Source organism: Arachis hypogaea, chromosome 12 (genome assembly GCF_003086295.3).
Source record: "Arachis hypogaea cultivar Tifrunner chromosome 12, arahy.Tifrunner.gnm2.J5K5, whole genome shotgun sequence".
In the NCBI taxonomy this organism is placed as follows: domain Eukaryota; kingdom Viridiplantae; phylum Streptophyta; class Magnoliopsida; order Fabales; family Fabaceae; genus Arachis; species Arachis hypogaea.
In genome coordinates this window covers 42711182-42718602 of record NC_092047.1, presented here as the reverse complement: position 1 = coordinate 42718602, position 7421 = coordinate 42711182, and positions in this window count along the sequence as shown.

Genomic DNA, 7421 nt, shown 5'->3' with positions numbered 1-7421 from the left:
ATCTAAACTTTGTACCTTTTGACGGCATGAGTCTTTAAACTCCATTGTTGGGGGTGAGGAGCTCTGCTGTGCCTCGATGAGTTAATGCCAGTATTTCTGTTTTCTATTCAATCATGTTTGTTCCTATCTAAGATATTCATTTGTGCCTTATTATGATGAATGTGATGATCCGTGACACTCATCACCATTCTCAACCTATGAACGTGTGCCTGACAACCACCTCCGTTCTACATTAGATTGAATGAGTATCTCTTAGATTCCTTAATCGGAATCTCCGTGGTATAAGGTAGAATCCATTGGCAGCATCCTTGAGAATCCGGAAAGTCTAAACCTTGTCTGTGGTATTCCTAGTAGGATTCTGGGATTGGATGACTGTGACGAGCTTCAAACTCGCGAGTGCTGGGCGTAGTGACAGACGCAAAAGGATAGCGAATCCTATTCCGGTAAGATCGAGAACCTACAGATGATTAGCCGTGCGATGACAGCGCACCTAGACCATTTTCACTGAAAGGAAGGATGGTAGCCATTGACAACGGTGATCCTCCAACACACAGCTTGCCATAGGAGGGACGTGCGTGCGTGAAGAAGAAGATAGAGAGAAAGCAGAGATTCAAAAGGCAAAGCATCTCCCAAAACTCCAACATATTCTCATTTACTGCATAACAAGTAACCTTTAATTCATGCTCTCTTGTTCATTTGCAAGTCAATTGATAGCCACTAATTAATATCCTGACTAAGAATTGCAAGATAACCATAGCTTGCTTCAAGCCAACAATCTCCGTGGGATCGACCCTTACTCACGTAAGGTATTACTTGGACGACCCAGTGCACTTGCTGGTTAGTTGTGCGGAATTACATAGTGTGAAGTAATTTTCGTGCACCAAGTTTTTGGCGCCGTTGCCGGGGATTGTTTAAGTTTGGACAACTGACGGTTTATTTTGTTGCTTAGATTAGAAAAAATTTTTCTTTTTGGTTTAGAGTCTTTTATTATTTATACATTGTTAAAATACTTTAAATTTATAGCTCAATTAGTTAGAGCGTGGTGCTTATGTTCTTGGTAATTGGCTATCCTATTTTTTAAAATCTTTTTCAAAAATAATTTTTCTTTGAATAAATCTTGTGCTAAACTCTAAGTTTGGTGTTTTCTTGTTGATTTTTCTTTGTTTTTCGAAAATTTTAGTTTGGTTTTCTAAAAATTTTAAGTTTGGTGTTCTTTCTTCATGTTCTTGTGTTCTTGTGAGTCTTCAAAGGGTTCTTGATTTTTCCTTGTGTCTTGATCTTAAAATTTTTAAGTTTGGTGTTCCTTGGTGTTTTTCCTCCAAAATTTTCGAAAACTAGGAGCATTAGATCTAAAAATTTTAAATCTTGTGCTATTTTATTATTTTTCTCTTTCCTCACTAAATTCAAAAATATCTTTTCTCTCTATTTTTAAAACAAATTTTCGAAAATTAGTTTTAAAAAAAATTCAGATTTTTTTTTCAAAATTTAAAATCTTTTCCAAATCATATCTTTTTCAAAACTTCCTAACCGCTTTCTCTCTCCTCATTTTTTTCGAAAATCTTCACCTATTTTTATTTATTTTGTTATAATTTATTTTATTTTCGAAATAATTAAATAAATAAATAAATAAATAAAAATAAATATTTTTTATCATCTCCCTTTCTCCATCATGGATCTAAGTGGAAATGAACAGTCCAGGAGGACTCTGGGGTCATATGCTAACCCCTCTACTGCTTCTTATGGGAGTAGTATCTGCATACCTTCCATTGGAGTCAGTAGCTTTGAGTTGAATCCTCATCTCATTATCATGGTGCAGCAAAGCTGCCAGTATTCTGGTCTTCCATAGGAATAACCTACAGAGTTTCTAGCACAGTTTTTACAAATTGCTGACACAGTACATGATAAGGAAGTGGATTAGGATATCTACAGATTATTACTGTTTTCATTTGCTGTAAAAGACCAAGCCAAGAGGTGGTTAAATAACCAACCTAAGGCTAGCATAAGGACATGAAAACAGCTGATAGAAAAATTCCTGAATCAATACTTTCCTCCAAAACGGATGACACAGCTAAGGCTGGACATCCAAGGCTTTAAACAAGGAGATAATGAATCTCTTTATGATGCCTGGGAGAGATACAGAGAGATGCTACGAAAATGCCCCTCTGAAATGTTTTCAGAGTGGGTTCAGTTAGACATCTTCTATTATGGGCTTACAGAAAGAGCTCAGATCTCTTTAGATTGCTCAGCTGGTGGATCTATCCACATGAGAAAGACAATTGAAGAAGCTCAAGAGCTCATTGATACAGTTTCTAGAAATCAGCATCTGTACTTAAGCAGTGACCCTTCCATGAAAGAAGAGGCTAAAACAGTAACTGCTGAACTCAGTCCTGCAGAGCAAGCTGCTGAATTCAATCAGCAATTGGATTTTCTAACAAAGCAGTTAGCTGAATTCAAGGATAAACTACAAGAGACAAGGATGGCTAATATAAACATGGAAGTACAATTAAAGCAAATAAGGCAGCAGCTGTCAAAATAAATAACAGAAGAATGCTAAGCAGTTCAACTAGGAAAGCACTAACTACCCCACTTCAAAGCAGCAGGAAACCAAGAAATGAGCAAACCACCCAAAATCCATCTGAGGACAATAAGAGCCCAGGGAAAAATAATTCTAGCGCTAAAACGCCAGAAGTTGGGTGGAAGGCTGGCGCTGAACACCCAGACCATGCTCAAGACTGGCGTTCAACGCCAGAAACAAGCAAGGATCTGGCGTTGAACGCCCAAAAGAGGCACAGTTCTGGCGTTCAAACGCCAAGAACAGATGAGGAGCTGGCATCTAACATCACTCCAGCTTCTAATTCTGGCACTCAATTGCTAGTGAGGGATCAGACACATACAAGTGCTGATAACAACCCATCTAAAAAGGCTTCTTCAACCACTTCTGTAGGAAATAAACTTACAGCAACTAAGGTTGAGGAATATAGAGCCAAGATACCTTATCCTCAAAAACTCCGCCAAGAGGAGCAGGATAAGCAATTTGCTCGCTTTGCAGATTATCTCAAGACTCTTGAAATAAAGATTCCATTTGCAGAGGCACTAGAGCAAATACCTTCTTATGCCAAGTTCATGAAAGAGATCTTGAGTCATAAGAAGGATTGGAGAGAAACTGAAAGAGTTCTCCTCACTGAAGAATGCAGTGCAGTCATTCTGAAAAGCTTTCCTGAAAAGCTTAAAGACCCTGGGAGTTTTCTGATACCATGCACATTAGAAGGTAATTGCACCAAGACAGCTTTATGTGATCTTGGGGCAAGCATCAACCTAATACCTGCATCCACTATCAGAAAGCTTGGTTTAACTGAAGAAGTTAAACCAACCCGGATATGTCTCCAACTTGCTGATGGCTCCATTAAATACCCATCAGGCGTGATTGAAGACATGATTGTCAGAGTTGGACCATTCGCCTTTCCCACTGACTTTGTAGTGCTGGAAATGGAGGAGCACAAGAGTGCTACTCTCATTCTAGGAAGACCCTTCCTAGCAACTGGACGAACTCTCATTGATGTCCAACAGGGGGAAATAACCCTGAGAGTCAATGAGGATGAGTTTAAGTTGAATGCTGTCAAAGCCATGCAGCATCCAGACACATCAAAAGACTGCATGAAAGTTGATCTTATTGACTCTTTGGTAGAAGAGATCAACATGGCTGAGAGTCTCGAATCAGAGTTGGAAGACATCTTTAAAGATGTTCAGCCTGATTTGGAGGATTCAGAGGAAATGAAAGAGCCTCTGAAATTTCCTCTGGAAGAGGAAAAACCTCATAAACCCGAGCTCAAACCATTACCACCATCCCTGAAATATGCATTTCTGGGAGAAGGTGACACTTTTCCAGTGATCATAAGCTCTGCTTTAAATCCACAGGAAGAGGAAGCACTTATTCAAGTACTAAGGACACACAAGACAACTTTTGGGTGGTCCATAGGTGACCTTAAGGGCATAAGCCCAGCCAGATGCATGCATAAAATCTTATTGGAGGATAATGCTAAACCAGTGGTTCAACCACAGAGGCGGCTAAATCAAGCCATGAAGGAAGTGGTGCAGAAAGAGGTCACCAAATTACTGGAGGCTGGGATTATTTATCCTATTTCTGACAGCCCCTGGGGGAGCCCTGTCTAAGTTGTCCCCAAAAAGGGAGGCATGACAGTGGTTCATAATGAAAAGAATGAACTCGTTCCTACAAGAATAGTTACAGGGTGGCGCATGTGTATTGACTACAGAAGGCTCAATACAGCCACCAGAAAGGATCATTTTCCTTTACCATTCATAGACCAGATGCTAGAAAGACTGGCAGGTCATGATTATTACTGCTTTATGGATGGCTACTCAGGCTATAACCAGATTGCAGTAGATCCTCAGGATCAAGAGAAAACAGCATTCACATATCCATCTGGAGTGTTTGCTTATAGAAGGATGCCATTTGGGCTGTGTAATGCGCCTGCAACCTTCCAGAGATGCATGCTCTCTATTTTCTCTGATATGGTGGAAAAATTTCTGGAAGTCTTCATGGATGACTTCTCAGTATATGGAGACTCATTCAGCTCCTGTCTTAATCACCTGAAACTAGTTCTGAAAAGATGCCAAGAGACCAACCTGGTTTTAAACTGGAAAAAATGTCACTTTATGGTGACTAAAGGGATTGTCCTTGGGCATGAAATTTCAAACAAGGGAATAGAGGTGGATCAAGCAAAAATAGAGCTAATTGAAAAATTACCACCACCTGCCAATGTTAAGGCAATCAGAAGCTTTCTGGGGCATGCAGGATTCTATAGGAGGTTTATAAAGGATTTTTCAAAAATTGCAAAACCTCTGAAAAATCTGCTAGCTGCTGACACACCATTTGTGTTTGACATAGAGTGTCTGCAGGCGTTTGAAACGCTGAAAGCCAAGCTGGTCACAGCACCAGTTATTTCTGCACCAGACTGGACATTACCATTTGAGCTAATGTGTGATGCCAGTGATCACGCCATTGGTGCAGTGCTGGGGCAGAGGCATGATAAGCTTCTGCACGTCATTTATTATGCTAGCCGCGTTTTAAATGATGCCCAGAAAAATTACACAACCATAGAAAAAGAATTACTTGCAGTGGTTTATGCCATTGACAAGTTTAGATTATACTTGGTAGGATCAAAGGTGATTGTGTATACTGACCATGCTGCTCTCAAATATCTACTCACAAAGCAGGATTCAAAACCCAGGCTCATAAGATGGGTGTTGCTTCTGCAAGAGTTTGATATAGAAATAAGAGACAGAAAAGGGACAGAGAACCAGGTGGCTGATCATCTGTCCCGGATAGAGCCAGTAGAAGAGACGTCCCTCCCCTCTCCTAAGATCTCTGAGACTTTTCCGGATGAGCATTTAGTTGCCATTCAGGAAACACCATGGTTTGCAGACATTGCAAACTATAAAGCTGCAAGGTTCATACCCAAAGAGTACAACAGGCAACAAAAGAAAAAATTAGTTACTGATGCAAAGTACTACTTGTGGGATGAACCCTATCTCTTTAAGAGATGTGCAGACGGAATAATCCGGAGATGTGTGCCTAGAGAAGAAGCACAGAGGATCCTATGGCATTGCCATGGATCACAATATGGAGGCCATTTCGGAGGTGAGCGAACAGCCACCAAGGTCCTCCAATGTGGCTTCTATTGGCCCACACTCTATAAAGATTCCCGAGAGTTCGTACGTAACTGTGACAGTTGCCAAAGAGCTGGTAATCTGCCTCATGGTTACGCCATGCCTCAACAAGGAATCTTGGAGATTGAGTTGTTTGACGTATGGGGAATTGACTTCATGGGACCTTTTCCACCATCATACTCAAACACTTATATTCTGGTGGCTGTTGACTACGTATCAAAATGGGTAGAGGCCGTTGCCACACCCACCAATGATACTAAAATAGTGCTGAAGTTCCTCCAGAAATATATCTTCAGCAGGTTTGGGGTCCCTAGAGTACTAATCAGTGATGGGGGCACTCACTTCTGCAAGAAACAACTTTACTCTGCCATGGTCCGGTATGGGATTCGCCACAAGGTGGCGACTCCATATCATCCACAGACTAATGGACAAGCTGAAGTCTCTAACAGAGAGCTAAAAAGAATCCTAGAACGGACTGTAAGTACCCGTAGAAAGGATTGGGCAAGAAGCTTGGATGATGCTCTGTGGGCATACAGAACAGCATTCAAGACTCCTATAGGGACCTCTCCATACCAACTTGTGTATGGTAAGGTATGTCACCTGCCCGTGGAACTGGAACATAAAGCCTACTGGGAAACTAGATTCCTAAACTTTGATGCCAAATTAGCTGGAGAAAAAAGATTGCTCCAGCTAAATGAACTAGAGGAATTCAGATTCACTGCTTTTGAAAATGCCAAGCTTTATAAAGAAAAATAAAAAAAATGGCATGATAAGAAGCTGTCATCTAGAATCTTTGAACCAGGACAAAAGGTTCTGTTATTTAACTCTAGGCTCAGGCTATTCCCTGGGAAACTGAAGTCCCGGTGGAGGGGACCATATGTGATTACAAGTGTATCACCATATGGTTATGTGGAGCTTCAAGATATTGATTCTGATAAGAAGTTCATTGTTAATGGACAGAGAATCAAGCACTATCTTGAAGGCAATGTTGAGCAAGAGTGCTCAAGGCTGAAGCTAGATTAAAAGCTCAGCAAGGTCCAGCTAAAGACAATAAAGAAGTGCTTGCTGGGAGGCAACCCAGCCATAGGGCATCACTTCCTCTAAGCATTTTGCCCTATTCTTGATTTTATTTGTTTATATAAAGCTCATTGATCCTAAGGTAAAGAGTCAATTGTATAAGTTCACAGGGTTATAGAAGGATTCTGCACGTAAAACAGAGAAAAAGAGCTCACTGGCAAGAAAATGCCAGTAAAAGTCTGTTTTGGGCGTTCAACGCCCAACAGAAGCATCCACTGGGCGTTGAACGCCAGTAAGGATAGCCTTCTGGGCGTTGAACTCTAGAAAGAAGCTCTTTCTGGGCGTTTAACGCCAGATTTACAGTGTTCTGGGCGTTCAGAAAAATGTCCAGTAACAAAGGACTTCCTGGCGTTCAACGCCAGAAATAAGCAGCAGCTGGGCGTTGAACGCCCAGGAGAAGCAGCATTTGGGCGTTCAAACGCCAGGATGGTGGGGAGGAGGTAAATTCGTTTTTTTTCATATTTTTCATCTTAATCCTAATTTTCATGTTCCAATTCATGATTTCTTGCATAAACATGTTAAGAACCCTGATTTCTAAAATCCCTAATTTCTAAAAACCCTTCTTTAAAAATATTAAATGTATCTTAATCCATAAGCACAAATCCTTTTTGCAATCCAACTCAACTCTTTTTCAAAATTTTCAAAACAAATCTTTC